The sequence below is a fragment of the Myotis nattereri genome (genome assembly GCF_964212035.1).
Source record: "Myotis nattereri genome assembly, chromosome: 19".
NCBI classification, from domain to species: Eukaryota; Metazoa; Chordata; class Mammalia; order Chiroptera; family Vespertilionidae; genus Myotis; species Myotis nattereri.
In genome coordinates, this window is record NC_138095.1 from 3,406,849 (window position 1) to 3,426,703 (window position 19,855).

Here is a 19,855-nt window from a genome sequence, read left to right on the forward strand (position 1 = left end):
GGAGTGAGTGGTGGTGGGTGGAGGTGCGGAGGGAGAGGAGGTGGTTGGAGGTCTGGAGGGAGTGGTGGTGGGTGGAGGTGGGGAGGGAGTGGAGGTGGGTGGAAGTGGGGATGGAGAGGAGGTGGGTGGAGGTGGGGAGGGAGAGGTGGTGGGTGGAGGTGGGGAGGGAGAGGTGGTGGGTGGAGGTGGGGAGGGAGTGGAGGTGGGTGGAGGTGGGGAGGGAGTGGAGGTGGGTGGAGGTGGGGAGGGAGAGGTGGTGGGTGGAGGTGGGGAGGGAGAGGTGGTGGGTGGAGGTGGGGAGGGAGAGGAGGTGGGTAGAGGTGGGAGGGAGAGGAGGTGGGTGGAGGTGGGGAGGGAGTGGTGGTGGGTGGAGGTGGGGAGGGAGAGGTGGTGGGTGGAGGTGGGGAGGGAGAGGAGGTGGGTAGAGGTGGGAGGGAGAGGAGGTGGGTGGAGGTGGGGAGGGAGTGGTGGTGGGTGGAGGTGGGGAGGGAGAGGTGGTGGGTGGAGGTGGGGAGGGAGAGGAGGTGGGTAGAGGTGGGAGGGAGAGGAGGTGGTTGGAGGTCTGGAGGGAGTGGTGGTGGGTGGAGGTGGGGAGGGAGAGGAGGTGGGTGGAGGTGGGGAGGGAGAGTTGGTGGGTGGAGGTGGGGAGGGAGAGGAGGTGGGTAAAGGTGGGAGGGAGAGGAGGTGGGTGGAGGTGGGGAGGGAGTGGTGGTGGGTGGAGGTGGGGAGGGAGAGGAGGTGGGTAGAGGTGGGAGGGAGAGGAGGTGGGTGGAGGTGGGGAGGGAGTGGTGGTGGGTGGAGGTGGGGAGGGAGAGGAGGTGGGTGGAGGTGGGGAGGGAGAGAGGTGGGTGGTGGTGGGGAGGGAGTGGTGGTGGGTGGAGGTGGGGAGGGAGAGGAGGTGGGTGGAGGTGGGGAGGGAGTGGTGGTGGGTGGAGGTGGGGAGGGAGAGGAGGTGGGTAGAGGTGGGAGGGAGAGGAGGTGGGTGGAGGTGGGGAGGGAGTGGTGGTGGGTGGAGGTGGGGAGGGAGAGGAGGTGGGTGGAGGTGGGGAGGGAGAGAGGTGGGTGGTGGTGGGTGGAGGTGGGGAGGGAGAGGAGGTGGGTGGAGGTGGGGAGGGAGAGGAGGTGGGTGGAGGTGGGGAGGGAGAGAGGTGGGTGGTGGTGGGTGGAGGTGGGGAGGGAGAGGAATTGGGTGGAGGTGGGGAGGGAGAGAGGTGGGTGGAGATGGGTGGAGGTGGGGAGGGAGAGGAGGTGGGTGGAGGTGGGGAGGGAGAGGAGGTGGGTGGAGGTGGGGAGGGAGAGGAGGTGGGTGGAGGTGGGGAGGGAGAGAGGTGGGTGGAGGTGGGTGGAGGTGGGGAGGGAGAGGAGGTGGGTGGAGGTGGGGAGGGAGACGAGGTGGGTGGAGGTGAGCATGTACAGGGCAGGGCCCACTTCTTACTGAAGCTGGATCCCACTATCCAGTGATGGCGAAACCTTTTGAGCTCTGAGTGTCAGCATTTTTATTTTTTATTTTTTTTTAAATTGTTTTTTAAATATATTGATTTCAGAATAGAAGAGAGAGGGACAGAGAGATAGAAACATCAATGATGAGAGAGAATCATTGATCGGCTGCCTCCTGCACACCCCTCACTCGGGATATAGCTGCCACCAGGGCATGTGCCCTTGGTCGGAATCGAACCTGGGACCCTTCAGTCCGCAGGCTGATGCTTTATCCACTGAGCCAAGCCGGCTAGGGCATGTCAGCATTTTAAAAACCCTAACTTAACTCTGGTGCCGTGTCACATATAGAAATTTTTTGATATTTGCAACCATAGTAAAACAAAGACTTATATTTTTGATATTTATTTTATATATTTAAATGCCATTTAACAAAGAAAAATCAGCCGAGAAAATGAGTTCGCGTGTTACCTCTGACCCAGGTGTCAGCGGTTCGCCATCACTGTACACAGTGGGACTCCTGGGAGGTGACTGGGCTGGAGTTCTGACCCCTTCTTAGGGGAGGCAGGTCCGGCTGTGTCCTAAGCTGCTGTCTGTGGGAGGGCCACACCCGCAGCGGGGAGGCCAAAGGCAGCCCAACTCACGCTTCCAGGAGAGTCCCCTCCAGCAAAGAGGCCCAGCCCGTCCCGGTAGCAGCTGGAGCCTAAAGGCTGGTGATGGTGGCCTGGCATCAGGAATGCCCGACACTGGGAAAGTCTCAAAAGAATCCAGGGTTAGTGGCATTGAACTTGAGCCATGAAACAGAAGGAGGAACAAGAATGGGAGGGCACCCCAGGCAGAGGCCAGCACCTGTGGGTGGCCTGACGGTTCACAAGAGCACCCCAATTTAGTGACCTCTAAGGCTGTGCAGGGGCAGCATCTGGCAGCAGGAAGCGGGGGAGGACATGACCCGGCCTGAGGCAGGTGACTGACCAGGAAGAGGCGAGATCCGGGCAGGGAGCTGGCGACCCGGAGAAAGCGGCCGGAAGGCAGTGTTCTGCTCACTGGTGCCTTTAAAGATGCTTAAGACTTCCCTCGGCTTCCCCAGGCCACGAGCGCCCCAACGCAGTCAACGCGACCACACACAGTGCCAGGACTGGCTCTTGTCCACCACACATTTCAAGGTCAGCTGGGTGCCCGGGGGACCTGATGGGAAAGAGGGGTACACATCTCAGGGGGCATGAGCTACCACAGGGCTCATGCCATTCCTGAGGCAGAGAAATGACGCGCTCAGAGGCTGTGCTGGGGGTACAGGGGTGCACGTGGGGTGATAGTGGGAAAGCAGCGCCGCCACAAAACCTGTGCTGCGCTGACAGGGAGGATCCGAGTGCGCTGGTGGCTGTGGGAAACGGAGGGGATGTGCTCCCTTAGGCTGACTTTATCGAGAATGCAGTACAATTGTTCTATTAATTCACTCCTGGTAGTACTGTCAGTTCGCATACTTTGGAAAGTGACATGATAATATGTGGCAAATCCACTGTTGGAATTCTCCTAAGGAAATATATATATTTCTGAAGCAAAGGCGAGAGCTGAGAAGCTCATTAGAGTGTGGTCTGTATAACCAAAAATAATGAAAACGTGGAACTTCTGTGGAAGGAAAATGGTTTGGTGAATGAACTATGGTCGTTCGATAGAATATTATGAGCCTAGTAAGATGCAAATCACATCTGAATGTAGTTTGGACACATGGTACATGTTTGATAAGTGGGAGCAGAGAGAGAACAGAATACAAACACTTTGTACACATTAATATAACGAAAACGTTGCCTGTGGAAGGTAATCTGAAGAAATTACAGTAGTTGTTGTAGTAGACTGCGTGGCTCAGGGTCAGAATCCGGGGCTCAAACCCCATGATTTGTTAGCAATGTCTTCAACTTCCCTCAGCTGTAAAATGGGGGCAATAATGGGTGTAATGAAAACACCCACCACAGGAGTTGAGAGCATCCGAATGAGATCATACATGTAAATTCTTAGCTCTTGACAACGCTCAACAAACGATGGCTATTCTGGGCTATTTCTATTTTAAATTTACTACAGAGAGATGACTTCCGCGTCCTAACAAATGCACACGCGATGGACTATCACGCTCCTTAACGGAGTGAAGCAGGTCCACGTGGCATTAAACAGAACACCAAGCAGAAAACGGCAGGCGCTGGGTTGTCTGTCTGTCTTTGTGGCTTTGTTTCTGTTTGTCCTTCCATTGTCACGCTTCCTGACACGTGAGCAACTCCGGGAGGCCATAAACACAGCGCCGAGAAGAGAGGTGCTTGCTCAGCGCCTTCCGCAGGACTCGGCTTCTCCCCACCCGACGTGTGCGGCACAGGCTCACACATTCCGGCCTCATCTGCTTTCCTTCCCCAACGGCAGGCGAGCAGGAGCGGCCGGACAGACAGCTGGACAGACAGCGGCGGAGCCCCGGGAAGGCGGCTGTGACCAGACCCCTGCCCTGTGGGGGCGCTGTGCTGGGTGAGGAAGGGCATGGCAGTCATTTCCAAGCGGGGGGGGGGGGGGGGGGGGTGTCACTGCACGTGCGACGCGTGCAGTCGTGACTCCAGCAGGTGGGACCCTGGCAGGTGGGACCATCTCCCCCACTTATTCTGTATGTTCAGAGGCTCCTACGAAGACCCAGCAAATGCCAGTTTTCATGCCCCGCTCCAGAGAAAATGACCGGACAGCGGGGTCCTCCTCAGTGCCCTGTTTCTCTCACCAGCACAGACGCTGCCTCCCGTGCTGGACATCGCCGGCCGCCGGGAGCACACTCCTGGGCTCAGTGCTCCGCTGTAAGCGCGACCCACTGTTTCCGTCTGCATCGTGAACGGAGGCTGCTCTTCTCCGGCCTCGGGGCTCCGTGGGAAAAGGCTGGACACCCCCGGCCATGGATCTGTGTGTGACCTGTGCCGGCAGCAGCTGCAGAGCCCAGGTGCCCGCTGCTTCCTGCAGCCAGGAATCGCACCACGTGAGCCTGTTCAAAATATCCACCAGTGTGCGCAGATATGTCCGCCGTAGCAGTTTTAATAAAAAGTAACCCAGATGTTCATAAACAGAGGATTGATTAAATGAGTTGTGTACAGTAATAATAAAAATAAGCAAAAAGTTATCTCCACATCCGTAGGGAAACATGCTGGGTGCATGGGTTAGTTAAGAGATCCTGGGTGAAGAGACTTCTGGTGACATCTGGTTGATTAACACTGTGCAGTGCCAGTCTGTCCTGAACGGAAGTCACAGCGAGAGGACAGTGATGCTCAACACCACACACGGAAGGGAACAGGAAAGGGAACGACAGAATAAACTTTTAGAAACGGGGCAGCTGATGGCAAAGTGCATGTGCCAGGCTAAGGTCAATCTCAGGTTTGCTGCGGGAGACGCCCACAGGTGGTACATCCCTGCTGTGGAGCTCCGGAACGGCCCGGAAAGGTGGCACAAGGTACCTCTGAGGGTGGGTGTTCGGGTGATCTAGAAACGGGGGCATGTGCTGAGAGTTCGTAAGAAGCGGGGAGACCCCGGCCCCCACCTCCCCTCCATTCTGCCGGTGGCGCCCCCTCCCAAGCGGCAGGAGTAAAGGTTGGCTCCTGAAAGAGGCTGACCCAGACTCCGGCGCTGGAGCCAGGGATGCCAGGCAGAGCTGCGTGGGAAGCCGTCCTGGAAACGGAGGTTATTAAAATAGCGAGGCCTTGGCTCCCTTCTTCCACCTGCTTCCCAGATTGCTGAGCGCGGGTCAGACCTCCAGGCTGGACATGGAGGCTCTTCTCTGAGAAACAGCTGCTCAGGGACAAGACTCGAGGTGCTTAGGGGGTGGTGGTCCCCGGGCACCAGCCAGCCAGGCTGTCCACACAGCTCACAGTCACCACGTCCGGGCAGTCCTGTAAAGCTCCAGTCGGTTCTCTGTCCTCATGCTCTGGTAAGAGCAGACCTGGCGGGGCTCACCAAGCATTTCAGAAAAGCCTCTAATGAAAAGACAGAAACCCAAAGAAACATCCGGGAGAATATTCGGTTTATTGTCCAGCAAATACTTACCCTTTCTTCCTTCCATTGTGGACAGATGTACAGCCTGATTCTAATATGGTGAACTTGGCATGCGATTTGCTTGGACCAAGGAGATGTGTGTGGAGGTGACATGAGCAAAGGGTTGCAGGGAGCTTTGATGCTGGGCTTGCCCTCTTGAGCTTTTCCCCGTCAGCAGGAGAACGTCTCCTGGACAGCCGGCTGGTCCCAGGGAGTAAGAACGTACAGCAGAAACACAGCAGCCGCCCACAGGCCTGCCATGAAGACTCCTGCGTGAGAAATAAATGCTTCGCGCTGTAAAGCAACGGGGTGGGGATGGCCTGCGAGGCAGCATTTCTGCGCCAATAGCTAACTGACACAACAGGAAGAGAAAGAAGGACTTGGAACAGAAACAATGTAGGAACAGAAGAAAATTTGAAAAAACTAGCTACTACCCTCTGAGAAATAAGGGAATGTATAGAAAAGAAAAGGAGTTTTTGGAAATTAAGAATATGGTAGTAGAAAAGAATAGCCTAGAGAATAGCATAACAATAAAAGAAATCAAAGGTAGAAAAGAACAGAGAAATGTGGAAAAGAATAGAAAATTAGTGCTGGATACATAATACCCAAATAACAGGCATAGAAAGCAAACTGAGGGAAAGGAGTAACTCAGGAAAAACTCCAGAATCGCAGGCCGTGCGTTTCTCTCTGCTGAGAAGGCCCGAGTGTTGCATGATCACTGAGAGGAGACCCACACCAAGACACAGCAGTGACACTCAGAACCCCGGGGGCGGGACAGCGGGAAAGTTCCCCGATAGAAAAACCAGGTCACGTGTGAGGGGTAAGAAACCAGAATGGTATTGAAGTTCTAAATAATGACACTGGAAGTAAGAAAACATTAGGGCAGTGCCTTAAAAATCACACACAAAAGTGATTTCCAATTTATAATTCTAATCCAGGAAAGCCATGTGCCATATCATGGTGGTGGAGGTTGAAAAAAAGTTGTGCAAGTTACAACTATTGTATAAGTTCTCCAAACATATGTCACAGGCACCTCTCTGGGGCAGCTACTGGAGGATAATCTCCAACAAAATAGGGATAAACCCAGAAGGAGACACACATGGACTCTAGGAATCAGGGATACATACAGCATGAGAGGAGAGCGAATCCCCAGCATCATGGTGAAAGGAGAGGCCAGATTCCGGTGTACCGTCCACACAGCAGATCTAGAGAGAAATGGGAGGCTGGAGGGGCCAGAAGGTACCTCACCAAGAGGAACAGGAAACGGATGCATTACTTGATGTAAATGAATATAATGAGAAGAGATTTATACTTTTGGCTGAGAGTTTGGGGATAAAATCATGCAAAGTAGTTAGAAAACTATTCAAAGGAAGAAACAAGCAAGAACATTATTGAAATCAAGAAAAGCAAAAATTGTACAACAGATAAAGTCATTGTAGCCCACACAGCCAAGTGAACAATGATTACATAGATATTACTATGTGAACATTATACTGTAATCAACTACCATTATAAGTATATTTTGGTTAGCTACAGAACAAAGAAAAAGGAAGTGTGGGGAGGGGAGTGGTTGGGGAAGTGTAAGATAATGAAATGCTCATTTTCACAGTGGAAGTCAATAGAAAATATTTAAAACTAAAAATCAAGAAAAGCATTGTAAGTCATTATCTAAAATCATGGAATCAAATAGAACCTCAAGTGAATGGCTTTGGGGAGGGGGGGGGATTGGGGAGAGAAAGGGGAGGGAAGTGGGACCAGAAACTACTGGTTTCCATTACAAGCCCTGAAGAACAATTTGACTTTTTAAGCTACAAATAGCTGATAAAAATGTTAAAAATTTAACATTAAAATAGTCTGATAGTCTGATATGGCACATGTAGCTCGATGGAACAGAACAGATATCCCAGAAATCGACCCACGCTATTATGGTCAATCAGAAAGAATGTATGCACCCCCATGTTCATAGCAGTACAATCTACAATAGCTAAGATCTAGAAACAGCCCAAGTGCCCAAAAGCTGTGGTACGTTTACACCATGGAGTACTATGCAGCTGTTAAAAAAAAGGAGCTCTTACCCTTTGAGACAGCATGGAGGGACCTGGAGATTATTATGCTAAGTGAAATAAGCCAGTCAGAGAAAGAGGAATATCACATGATCTCACTCAAATGTGGAATCTAATGAACAAAATAAACTGAAGGAACAAAATAGTCCCAGAGGCATTGAAGCTTGGAACAGACTGACAGGTCTCAGAGGGAAGGAGTTGGGGGAGTGGGACAAGATTAACCAAAGAAACTATATGCGCATATGCATAGCCCATTGGCATGCACAGTAGTGCCTTGAAGGCCTGGGGTGGGGTAGGAGCCATGGGGGGTGGGCAAGGGGGACCATGGGGGACATCTGTAATAGTCTCAACAATTAAAAAAAATAAAATAGAAGAAATATATAGAACAAAAAGTCTAACTCAATATTACTTCAATAAGTACCCATTTAGCATCTTAGCAACTAGTGGGTAGGCGCTGTGGATACGCATGTGGCACAAACACACAAGAGGCCTGCATTCATCAGCTTATCTTCTGAGGAGGAGAGAGAAGCAACTGTAGGGAGCAATGGGGCAGGCTACCCCGATTCCCCTTCAGGACAAGGCACTCATTCCTCCCACTTCCTAGCTCACACCTCCATCCTTCCCACCTGGCCCAAGGTCATGTCTTCCCACTTGGAGACAGCCCCCAGTCAGTGGCCCAACGACCGGGAGCTACAGAAGCCTGCGCCCCACCACTCTGGGGTAACTCTGAAGGGCCATCCCAGCTCGGAGCTGCAGCTCCATCCCTCATCTCCTCACAGGTGCTGTTTCTGAGAGCACACCCCAGCTAACTCCTGCATGTCATCTCCTTCTCAGAGTCTGTTTCCTGGGAACCCGACCTAAGACGTTCACCAAGTGACTGTGGAGAATGGGAGGCATAAGGATACAGATGTGGGGAGGGCCAGGCAAGCACCAGTGGACACAGGTTTCTTCACAATCTTGAGTGAACAGCCTTGGCACAAGCTGGTGACAAGGAACCAGCTCCCGAAAGAAAGCAAAACCTATTTTGCTGCAATTAACCTGTGATCTTACACCTCTTCCCAGCTTCTGCAGTTTTCAAATTGGAAAGATTCAACTAAGTAAGTGGGCTGTCTTTCAACTTGTAAGACTTTCTTTTTGCTTGGTTGAAATGTGAAAGCCAGAGGCAAATTCTTAGATTCAAGTGTAAGGGAGGAAAAATAAAGCAAGATATTCCTTGCCCACTCTCACTTCCTTGTCCTGCCCGCCCCCCCCCCCCCCCCCAATACTATTTTTAAATAAGAGGACAAAGCAGGCAAGCCCAGGCAAGTGATTGCTGATAATGGGTCTGCAAAAGGACCACCCACCTACTCTATTTATGGTTTTGCATCTAAAACAAAAAAAAGCTCAAAGCCCCAAATCCAATGGTATGAGAGCTGGAACATCTTGAGAGCTGAATTCGGCCACTGCACTCTCTCCATCTCCGTAATGACCACGGCACTGCCGAGATACTGGAGAATCGCTTGTAGGGAAGACAGTCCTCTCCTTATATAAGATTATTGTGCCTCGTGACAGTTATGGGCAGAAGGAAGCACCGGTGCTAACCATGTGGGGTAGTTTTGGTCCTCCGTGTAACAGACTAGACCAGTGATGGCGAACCTATGACATGCGTGTCAGAGGTGACACGCGAACTCATTTTTTGGGTTGATTTTTCTTTGTTAAATGATATTTAAATATATAAAATAAATATCAAAAATATAAGTCTTTGTTTTGCTATGGTTGCAAATATCAAAAAATTTCTATATGTGACACGGCACCAGAGTTAAGTTAGGGTTTTTCAAAATGCTGACACGCCGAGCTCAAAAGGTTCGCCATCACTGGCCTAGACTCACTGCCTCTTGACAGCCCCTGGGGGAGCAGGCCCTAGAGCAGTGACGGCGAACCTTTTGAGCTCGGCGTGTCAGCATTTTGAAAAACCCTAACCTAACTGATGCCGTGTCACACATAGAAATTTTTTGATATTTGCAACCATAGTAAAACAAAGACATATTTTTGAAATTTATTTTATATATTTAAATGTCATTTAACAAAGAAAAATCAACCCAAAAAATGAGTTTGTGTGTCACCTCTGACATGCGTGTCATAGGTTCGCCATCACTGCCCTATTGGCAGGCCTGGGCAGTTTGGGAAGAGGATACGGGATTGGGGTACCAAGCACAGGATTTGGGTGGTCTTGGGTTCATGGTCCATGGACTCTTCTTCCCACAGGGAGCGGTGCAGCCTGAGGGGACCCGGGGGGAGGGTCCGCTAGCACAGGGCGCAGAATGGGAGCCCCTTAGCTGGGGTCGAAGGCTGTCCTGACTGGTTTCAGAGCCCTGACGTGGCGCTGGCCTCCCTGGGATTAGATCCTGGCTCTGTCACTTGCTGGAGTGCGATCTGGGTAATTTACTTCACATCACTCTGCCGAGGTTTCCTCACCTGCAAAACAGCGGCGACAGTAAGAGGGTTTGCCTCGGAGGGTGTTGAGGACTAACTGGGTTGGTGTGTGGGAAAGTCCCTTAGCAAAGTGCCTGGCCTCAGAGAGCGCTCTGAGCACGAATTATTTCCTGGTGATTGTTTGCCCTGTACGATCACAACAGTCAGCGTCCTGCTCCCACTGCTCCCTCTTCTGTGTGCGGAAAGGAAGGGAGAAAGGAAAGGCGATGATTTCACACAGTGGTTTGCAAAGCTGTCTTCTAATGTGCAAACAGCTGGTGAATTAGGTTGGTTTTTGTTTGCTTGCTTGTTTTATTTTTTGGCAAAGTTTGGACAAAGGCTTACCCTGCGGAAAAAGAAGTCTGGTGTGTTTATTTAAAGACAAAGCCTCCAGCACTGCAGGGGGGCGTAGGTGGCTGAGTATTTCCCCTAGATCTTTAAGTAGAAAGAAATTCCCACCTCGTTGGGGAACATTGAAGTTTTGTCCGGTTTGAAGGCAGGGCGGTGTAATAATTTTTTTGGTTGTGGTAAAATGCACCTAATATAAAGTCTGCCGTCTTACCCCGGTGTGTGCACGGCCAGCACGCGCATCCACCTTGCTGTGTGCAGCCACTCTCCAGGGCTTTTCACTCTCAAACAGAAGCCCCGTGCCCATGCAGTGACTCCCATTCCTCCCTCCAAGGCCTGGAAGCCACCATTCCACCCGTCTCTGTGAATTTACTGTGTTAGGCTCCTCCCAGTCCTGGGATCAGACAGTGTTTGTCTTTTTGCGACTGGCTCACTTTGCTTAGCATCACGTCTTCCATGCTCATCCCGCTTGTAGCATGTGATGAACTGATGTTGAAGTCTTTGCCCCCTTGGGGTTGGTAACCTGAAACCTCCAGACGGTTGAGACGTGGAGGAGGTAGAACTGAGCTGCTCAGCTCACCATCAGAATCGGTGTCTGAGGCGATGCGAAGGGTGTGCTTTCCTAGCGGGAGCAGGGCCCGCACCCTGACACCCGTCTGCTCGGCACCTGGTAAGACCTGCATCATGAGAGACAAAGAGCTCTCGGATGGCTTCTCACATCCACCTGGACACATTGGCAAGGAAAACGCAGAACCGCAGGTATCCGCTGGGTGGAAATCCACAGGCAGCTCTACAGACACTTTACTTATTCTTGACCTCCCACCAGACTAGAGAAGGCTCGGTCAGACCCACCCGATCCCAGATGAGCACGGAGGTCAGTGCAGTGCCTGACATAATCTCAAACCTTCGAGTCAGAATGGACTTTAATTCCATTGTCGGTGCATGTGTTTAAAATACTTTTGATCAACACGTCTTTTTCTAAAAATATGTTTTTGTTGATTTCAGAGAGGAAGGGAGAGGGAAAGAGAGATAGAAACATCAATGATGAGAGAGAATCATCAATTGGCTGCCTCCTGCAGGCCCTCCCAATGGGAATCAAGCCCGCAACCCAGGCATGTGCCCTTGCCAGGAATCGAACCCAGGACCCTTCAGTCAGCAGGTAGACACTCTACCCACTGAGCAAACCGGCCAGGGCGACCAATGTCTTATAGTCCTCCTTGACCCCTGTCTCCTTGGTAAACTTTTCACTAGTGTGCTGTTTACTTAGATGAACCACAAGGGCAGGAAGCCCTTATTATTACTATTCTTTTATCCCCCCCCTCCCCCCAAGCACTGCCCTTTTCAGGTGATAAACAGATTTTTCGCTGTTGTTAAATGACTGGATGGATGCGTGGATGCATGGATAGATGATTAATACAGACTGTGAGGTGCCGTGACGTTAACAATGTTAACAGCATCATGGACATTGTGATAATGCTGCCGGCTTATTGGGAAGAAATGCTCCTCTTTGCTGATTGGAGACTTTCTCTGGGCAGGCTGTTCATGAACTCACTAAGGGCTGTTCGAATCCTGGAGCTGCCGCTTAAGAGGAGCACATGGAAATATCACCATTCAGGGAGGAAACAGGAACACAACTTTCACCACTTACCCGATCATCCATTTCCTCATTCCTATGCTTTCTTACAGCGTCATCTTCACAGTCAGCACTTACCAAGCACCTATTACACGTCATTCTGCCCTAGCATATGATGGGGCCCCAAAGTTGAATGGGACATGAACTTTTCAAATCCATAATTTGAGCATTCTAGGACAACACCAACACGAAGGCCGCCTGGGATGAAGGACAGGCTCTCCTCTGCACACAGGGGCACACAGGGGGCACACAGGGGGCACACAGGTGGGTACACAGGCAGGCACACAGGGGGGCACACAGGGGGCACACAGGGGGCACACAGTGGGGCACACAGGGGGGCACACAGGGGGGCACAGAGGTGGGCACACAGGGGGCACACAGGGGGGCACACGGGGGCACACGGGGGCACAGAGGTGGGCACACAGGGGGGCACACAGGTGGGCACACAGGGGGCACACAGGGGGGCACACAGGGGGGCACAGAGGTGGGCACACAGGGGGGCACACAGGTGGGCACACAGGGGGGCACACAGGGGGCACACAGGGGGCACACAGGGGGGCACACAGGCAGGCCTCCACTTGAGCAATCCCAGTGTGCAAGGTACATTTTTCGGAGAACAGTCAACCAGCCATCAGTTATCTTTTAAACATCCCCTCACTTTTCTAAAGGATAAATAAAAATAGAATGCCAACTCTGTGCCAGTATTTATATGTAGACACTGAGGTCGAATGTGGTGGATACTTGAGGCTGAAGTAGTATTAAAATTTAATTATAAAAGAAGTAAAACTTCTCTGAAATGGTCAGTTGTCGATAGGTTCCTAATCTTAGTGGGAAAATATGATTCTATTTACAGACATTGAATCAACTTGCCTGCCTTCAACACCCCACCCCCACCCACTTTCCTGCACACATTGCTACCTGTTCACGGTCTCCATGCGTCACCCTCTTCCCCGCTGCTGAAATCCCCAGTTCCCATGGGATACGCTGCCCTCCAGCTCCTCATCACTGCAGATCTTATCAACTGGCACGTTACCAGCTTCTCAATTTATCTAGCACAGCCCCTCCTGCCAAAATCCCTCCCCCCTCTTCTCCATGTAGCTGTCATCAAACCTTCAACATTCAACGGCTCTCCAGCCCCCAAATGGTGTTTCCGAGGCTGTGCCCCAAGTGAACTCCGTGGCTACTGAAACCCTCAGGCTGTGATTGTCTTTATTTTTGTGTTTGTACATCCTCCCAGCTGAATAATACATTTCTAGAACGCAGAATTGTTTCTACTAGAGACATGGATTTGCATCTTTAGTGACTTGCAATATATTATCTATATATGTAAAATAGAGAAATATGCTAATTAACCAGGACGCCGTAAACGGGTCGACCAGACAGGAGGAAGTTGCATGCACAGCGTCGGGGGCGGGGCAGCAGGGGCCTCCGCGTGCCTGCCCTGGGGGAGGGCCTGATCAGCAGCTGCAGCAGCTGCTTGGAGGCAGGGCCAGACTGGAGGGTGGGCAGCACAGCGCAATTTCAAATCACGCGCTGGGCTCCTAGTTCATAATAAAAAGGTAAATTCATATACAACTTTTAAGGATCTAAGTTATTGTATAAAAGGTCGTGTGCACTGACATTTAACTCACATGAAGATGGGAGAGAGGCAAGGGTAAGAGTGCAATTGTGTTGAAAACTGGAGGTCAGATCTGTACAGTTGGCCTGGCCAATGGTCTGTTGTTGCTGTGGGCGTGTCAGTATTTTTCAGCCACCGTGTGATATGTGGTAACCTCGCAGCATCACTATGGAAGGATACTGCCTTTTCTGCCCTTGTCTAAAATAGAGTCCCCCTTCGCATTGGTATATTACAATATTTAAGGATGGACGAAAGCAACCAAGGACCTGACCCCTACCCTGAGATGCGGAGTCTATACAGTTTTGCGTACAGGCCATTTAGGCATAAACCCATGCAGCTTCGAATACTAGGCAGAGCAGGGAAGTTCTGACAGCAAATTCCAGGTCTTCCCCCGGCGGGAGTGGTAAGACTCAGTGTGGTCCAGAGAGGACCTGTGGCTTGATTGGGTCTGTTACTTTGTCGCCTTGTTTGTCCAAGTTCTCACAATACTCTTCCATGGTTTTGTGCCATTTCCAGTCCTGGGTTCGGGCTGTTGCTTCTTTATTTTAAGCCGTAACCAATACGTCCTCAATCCTGGGTGTGAGAGGGATCTGACCAGGCAACTGGGCCTGTGCGTGGTCACAAGGCTGACAGGCAGGCAGCCCACTGGCCCTTCCCCACCCAGGCGCACCTCTCCTAGAACCACAACATCATCCAGGATGAGGTCCCTTAGAGGCTGGCTGTGCAGTTGGTTATAGATTTTCGTTTAAACTCATCACCCGAGGATATGTTTATTGATTTTTAGAGCAGCGGTTCTCAACCTGTGGGTCGCGACCTCCTTGGCGGTCAATGACCCTTTCACAGAGGTCGCCTAAGACCATCCTGCATATCAGATATTTACATGACGATTCATAACAGTAGCAACATTACAGTTATGAAGTAGCAACGAAAATAATTTTATGGTTGGGTCACAACATGAGGAACTGTATTTAAAGGGCCAGAAGGTTGAGAACCACTGTTTTAGAGAGAGAGAAAGAAAGAGAGAGAACATTGCTGTGGAAAACATCAGTCGGTTGCTTCCCATACGTGCCCTGACTGGGAATCGAACCCACATCTTTTTAGATGATGCTCCAACCAACTGAGCCACCCAGCCAGGGCAGCTAGTTAATGTTTTCCCCCAAAATTCTGCACAGAATAAAATGCAGCTCAAATACAACCTGGCTTTCCAGGCTTTCCTCCAGCTACGGGGCTGGCAAGGAGGTCTCTGCTGCTTCTCTGGTCAGCCCAGGACTGGGTTTTCTAACGTCAGCCCTCTTCATTTCACATTTTAGATCTTAATAATATTCAAGATTGGCCTCCGGAATAACCTTCATCATCTTCCTGTCATCATGATGGGAGTGGGAGAGAGTGCTTTTCTCCCCTTTTGGCAAGAAGAGTCACTCCCTGTTGGAATACCTATGGGAAAAGATTTCCCATCGGTTTACTGATTCCTGCTGCTCACCCTCCATTGTGGGGGTCGGACCTTTAACCCCCACAACCTCAGCCTTAAACCCATCTCCCCTCAGCGGCTGGTCAGAGCTGTCGTTGCCTGACATGGGCTATCCCAGCCCAGCCTCAGCACTAAGCACAGAACTAAGGCACACATGGGGAACTTAGAATAAAACAAAATAAAGGCAACGTCTATGCAAGAGACGCTGCAGTCGGGGAGGGCAGCAGAGAGATCCAGGAGAGCCGGAGCGAGAGGAGAAAAACGTGAAAAGGGTAGAATTAAGAACCGAAGGTGCCCTGGAAAACTGTGACAGGACACAGGCATCAGCAGTGTTTGCGACGCTACAGCAGGAGCAGCACAACCTCCGCAGAGGACGGGTGGACTGACCCGCGGTTCATCCACAGAAGGGAACACAAGCCAACTGCTGGAGAATGAGGGCTGTCTCTGTTCCGCTCTGGACTGGTTTCCAGTTAGTGAGGCCAGTTGAAAACTCCAAGGTTCAGAAGACTGTGTGTTACATACTTTACCTAAGAGTGTATAATACAAATACATACCTATTTGCTTATATTTAAATCAGAGGCCCAGTGCACGAAATTTGTGCACGGGGCGGGGGGGGGGTGCCCCTCAACCTGGCCTGTGTCCTCTCACAGTTGGGAGCCCCTGGGGAATGTCTGACTGATGGGTTAGGCCCTCTCCCCGGCAGTCAGACATACTTAGTGCCGCTGCGGAGGTGGGAGAGGCTCCCGCCACCGCCACTGCGCTTGCCAGCTATGAGCCCTGCTTCTGGCTGAGCAATGGTCCCCCCTGTGGGAGCGCACTCACCACCAGGGGGCAGCTCCTTTGTTGAGCATCTGCCCCCTGGTGGTCAGTGCACATCATAGCGACCAGTCATTCCACTGTGGGGCCAAAACTGGCTCTCTGACATCCCCTGAGGGGCCCCGGATTGTGAGAGGGTGCAGGCCAGGCTGAGGGACCCCACCAGTGCACGATCAGGGCCAGGGAGGGACATGGGAGGTTGGCCAGCCGGGGAGGGACTGTGGGAGGGCTCCAGGGTGTGTCTGGCCCATCTCACTCAGTCCCAATTGGCCAGACCCCAGCAGCAAGCTTACCTACTGGTCGGAGCATCTGTCCCCTGGTGGTCAGTGCACGTCATAGCTACTGGTCGACCGGGTGACTGTCTGGCCCCTGGTGGTCAGTGCATGTGATAGCAAGTGGTTGAGTGGCCTTAGCATATCATTAGCATATTATGCTTTGATTGGTTGAATAGCCGACTGGACGACTGGACACTTAGCATATTAGGCTTTTATTATATAGGATGAAAATCATTGGAAAGACACTCAAGTAAAAAACTGGTTAACTTTAGGGGGATGGAGGAGGCAGGAATGAAACTAGACCATTCTGAACATAAGGGAGTGGTGTGTTATTGATGCTGCATAATAGATTATCCTAAAAACTTAGTGGTTTAAAGTAGCAATAAACATTTGCACTTAAAATAATTGTTGATAGATACATAGTTACTGCTATTTTAAAATATACATAAACTTTTATTGATTTCAGAGAGGAAGGGAGAGGGAGAGAGAAATAGAAACATCAATGATGAGAGAGAATCATTGATCAGCTGCCTCCTGCACACACCACACTGGGGATTGAGCCTGCAACCCGGGCATATGCTCTGACTGGGAATTGAACCATGACCTCCTAGTTCATAGGTTGATGCTCAACCACTGAGCCATGCAAGTTGGGCCAGTTATTCCCATTTCATTATTCATTTTTTTCTTTTTAAAGAAGACTCTTTAATATTTATTGTAATACTGGTTTGATGGTAATGAAATTCGTCAGCTTTTTCTTGTCTGGGAAGCTATTCATTTCTCCTTCAATTCTACATGATAGCTTTGCTGGATAGAGCAATCTTAGTAGTATGTCCTTGCTTTTCATCACTTTGACTATTTCATGCCAATTTCTTCTGGCCTGCAAAGTTTCTGTTGAGAAAATCAGCTGACAATCTTATGGGAGATTTTCTCTTGCTGCTTTTAAAATTCTCTCTTGTCTTTAACCTTTGACATTTTAATTATGATGTGTCTTTCTGTGGGTCTCTTTGGGTTCATCATATTTGGGACTCTCTGTGCTTCCTAGATATGTATGTGTGCCACGCCAGTAAGGCCAAAGGTGAACCAGAGTGGGGGGCGGCTGAAAGGCTTAGAAAAGACAGACAAGAGAATGAAAGCTGGGTTTCGGTGGGTCTATTCCCAGCACTAGAAGCCTTGGCTGGGGGGCCTAGTATGAAGCTAAGATTGCTGGATCCTCAGGGGGACCTCTGCAGCCAAGATATCCCTCCAGATTTTTAACTGCCTCGTGTCGGGGTGGGACCAGCCCATTCGGTATCTCTGCCCTCCTACCAGTCTGATGTGGCTTCTTTTTCATACATCTTTAGTTACAGGACTTCTGTTCAGCTACATTTCAGGTGGTTCTGAATGATGGTCGTTCTGTAGTTCAGTTGCAATTTTGATGTGGTTATGGGAGGATCCGAGTACCCCATTTACCTACACCTGCATCTTGACCAGAAGCTAGGATCCAACTCTGATCAGAACCAAATGGAAAATACTGTAATTCTACATTCTATTTGAAAAATTACTAAGAACTTATATATTTTTTTAAGAAACCATATATCTTTTCTCTGTTGACTGAAAATGCCTAAAAGGCATAACTAAATCCCAAATAATAAACATCCCAAAACCTAGATAAGATTCTCTAAGTAGAATTTCCAACCAAAAGAAACCTCGACTCCCTGGATAAATGCTGATTTTGAGGCCGGGACAGGAAACGTTAAAGGGGTCCTGGACTTCCTGTCGTATTGGAAGGCACAGAGCTGTCATAGAGCATAAGGGGTTTGAAAAAAGCCCCAGGAGCCCCCTGGACACAGACGGGAATGTGGACATTATAGCAGTAAGAATCATGTAGGAGTCACATCTATAATACCACATCAAATATATTAAAGCCCATTAGTTCATCCTGACACTGATAAGGCAAATAAACGAAACCAAGTGACAGCTTTTGGAAGATGCTAAGGAACCAACTCAGGAGGGAAAGACGCAGGTGGTGATTCTGCTTTTCCCATTTAGACCGCCGCTGGGGAATCTCAGCTGAAAATCCCAGCAGAATAAATGCTGCAACTAGATTATCACCACTTTGCAACCCTAATGACAGATGAAGCCAATTGGGGGCAGAGGGGGAGAGAAGACGGAGGGAAACAGGAGGCGAGCGGGAACTAGTCAGAGTCGGGAAGACGGGCTGAAACCTGGGGCAGTCTCGCCTCTGGCTGGCGGAATGGCGCCTGCAGAAGCCAGGCTAACACCCACACTGATGCTAGCCCACGGGGTGGAGAAGCTGAGTTTAGGGGGGTGGGGTGGGGAAGGAGCAGTTGCAGATGTGGCTGCTGCCCTGCTCGGAGGAGAGCCCGCAGACACACCCCACGGTGTGAACCCACTTCGGCCCTCCACCGGTCCCAACAATCTCCCTGTGCCCCGCCGTAGCCAGAAACACAGAGGAAAAGGGACTTCTCGGAACATGGTCCCTCGTAGCCACAGTGACACTTTACAAACCAGCACAGTCTTCAGCGACTAAAACCAGTAGGTGAGGAGCCTGCGGAGTGTCATGTGGAGTGGATTCCGCGGGCGCACCCTGAACCCACTGATGCACGTCAACATCGCTGCCACGTGCCTTCCCTTGTCACACACCGGGAAGGACTCAGCCTGCCCCAGGGTATCCTTACCAAGAAAGGGACTCACACTTGAATCTGACCCAGCCCTCAGGACCTAGTGACAGTAAACAGGAAGTACAGGGAAGAGGGGCGATTAAACGACAGGAATGCAGTGAGCCAGGTCCACATGTGGTCGGCTCCACAGAACGCACCCTCAGCTTCTCCACTAAAGGGCTTGCAAGGAGAACATCGGCACAACTGACGCACAGATGGGAGAGCTGAGTGACACACCAGCCCTGAGCAATGAGTGAAACGAATCAACTGCAGATATTAATTAATTAATTAATTAATTAATTAATTTCTTTATCGGGTAAGTTTTACGTCTGACCAGGTATTTGATGATATTAAGGAATTACCGTATATTTTTAAGTGCACATTGTGGTGCTGTTTGTTTTTAAAGAGCCATTATCTTTTCTTTGTCTGAGACTTTCCCCTCCATAGCCAGTAGGCCGGTGGGGTTAAGTGGAATGAGACTGTCGCATGCTGTGATCCTGGCAGCGGGGCTGGGGCCTGGGCGTTCCTCCACGGGCCCCTCTGCTTCTGCGTGTGTTTTCTTTTCCGTAGAGGAAGAGGCTGGGTAACCGAGTTTATGGTAAACGCCTTATTGCCGCTCTGGTTCGTGTTTTGTTTTCTTGTGAATCCGGTAGGTCTGAGCCAGATAAGCTGAGAGGGACGCTATAAAACCCATTCCCAGGCCTGCAAAGCCAGGGAGCAGAAGCAGGATGTGGTGGGAACGCGCTCAGCCCCCGGGGCCCATTCCAGGCCTGGAGCGCCGCCTGCCATTCAGTTAAGGGCCCATGAGTGTGAGTGCTGTTTCAAAACCAGTGCTATATTTCTGTTAAAATATCTCTATGGCCAATGGAAACTTAAACATGTGTGTCTACACGTGCCTAAGCCGCGTGTCTGCACGCCTGCAGACCTGCGTGTGCTGGAAGGCAGGGACCGGCCACACCAGGCCCTGCACAGGCTCCTGCTCCGGACGGACGGTCTGCTCTCGGGGCCCACCTGGCTGAGGGGCTCCTCCCCGGCTGCTGATGAGAGG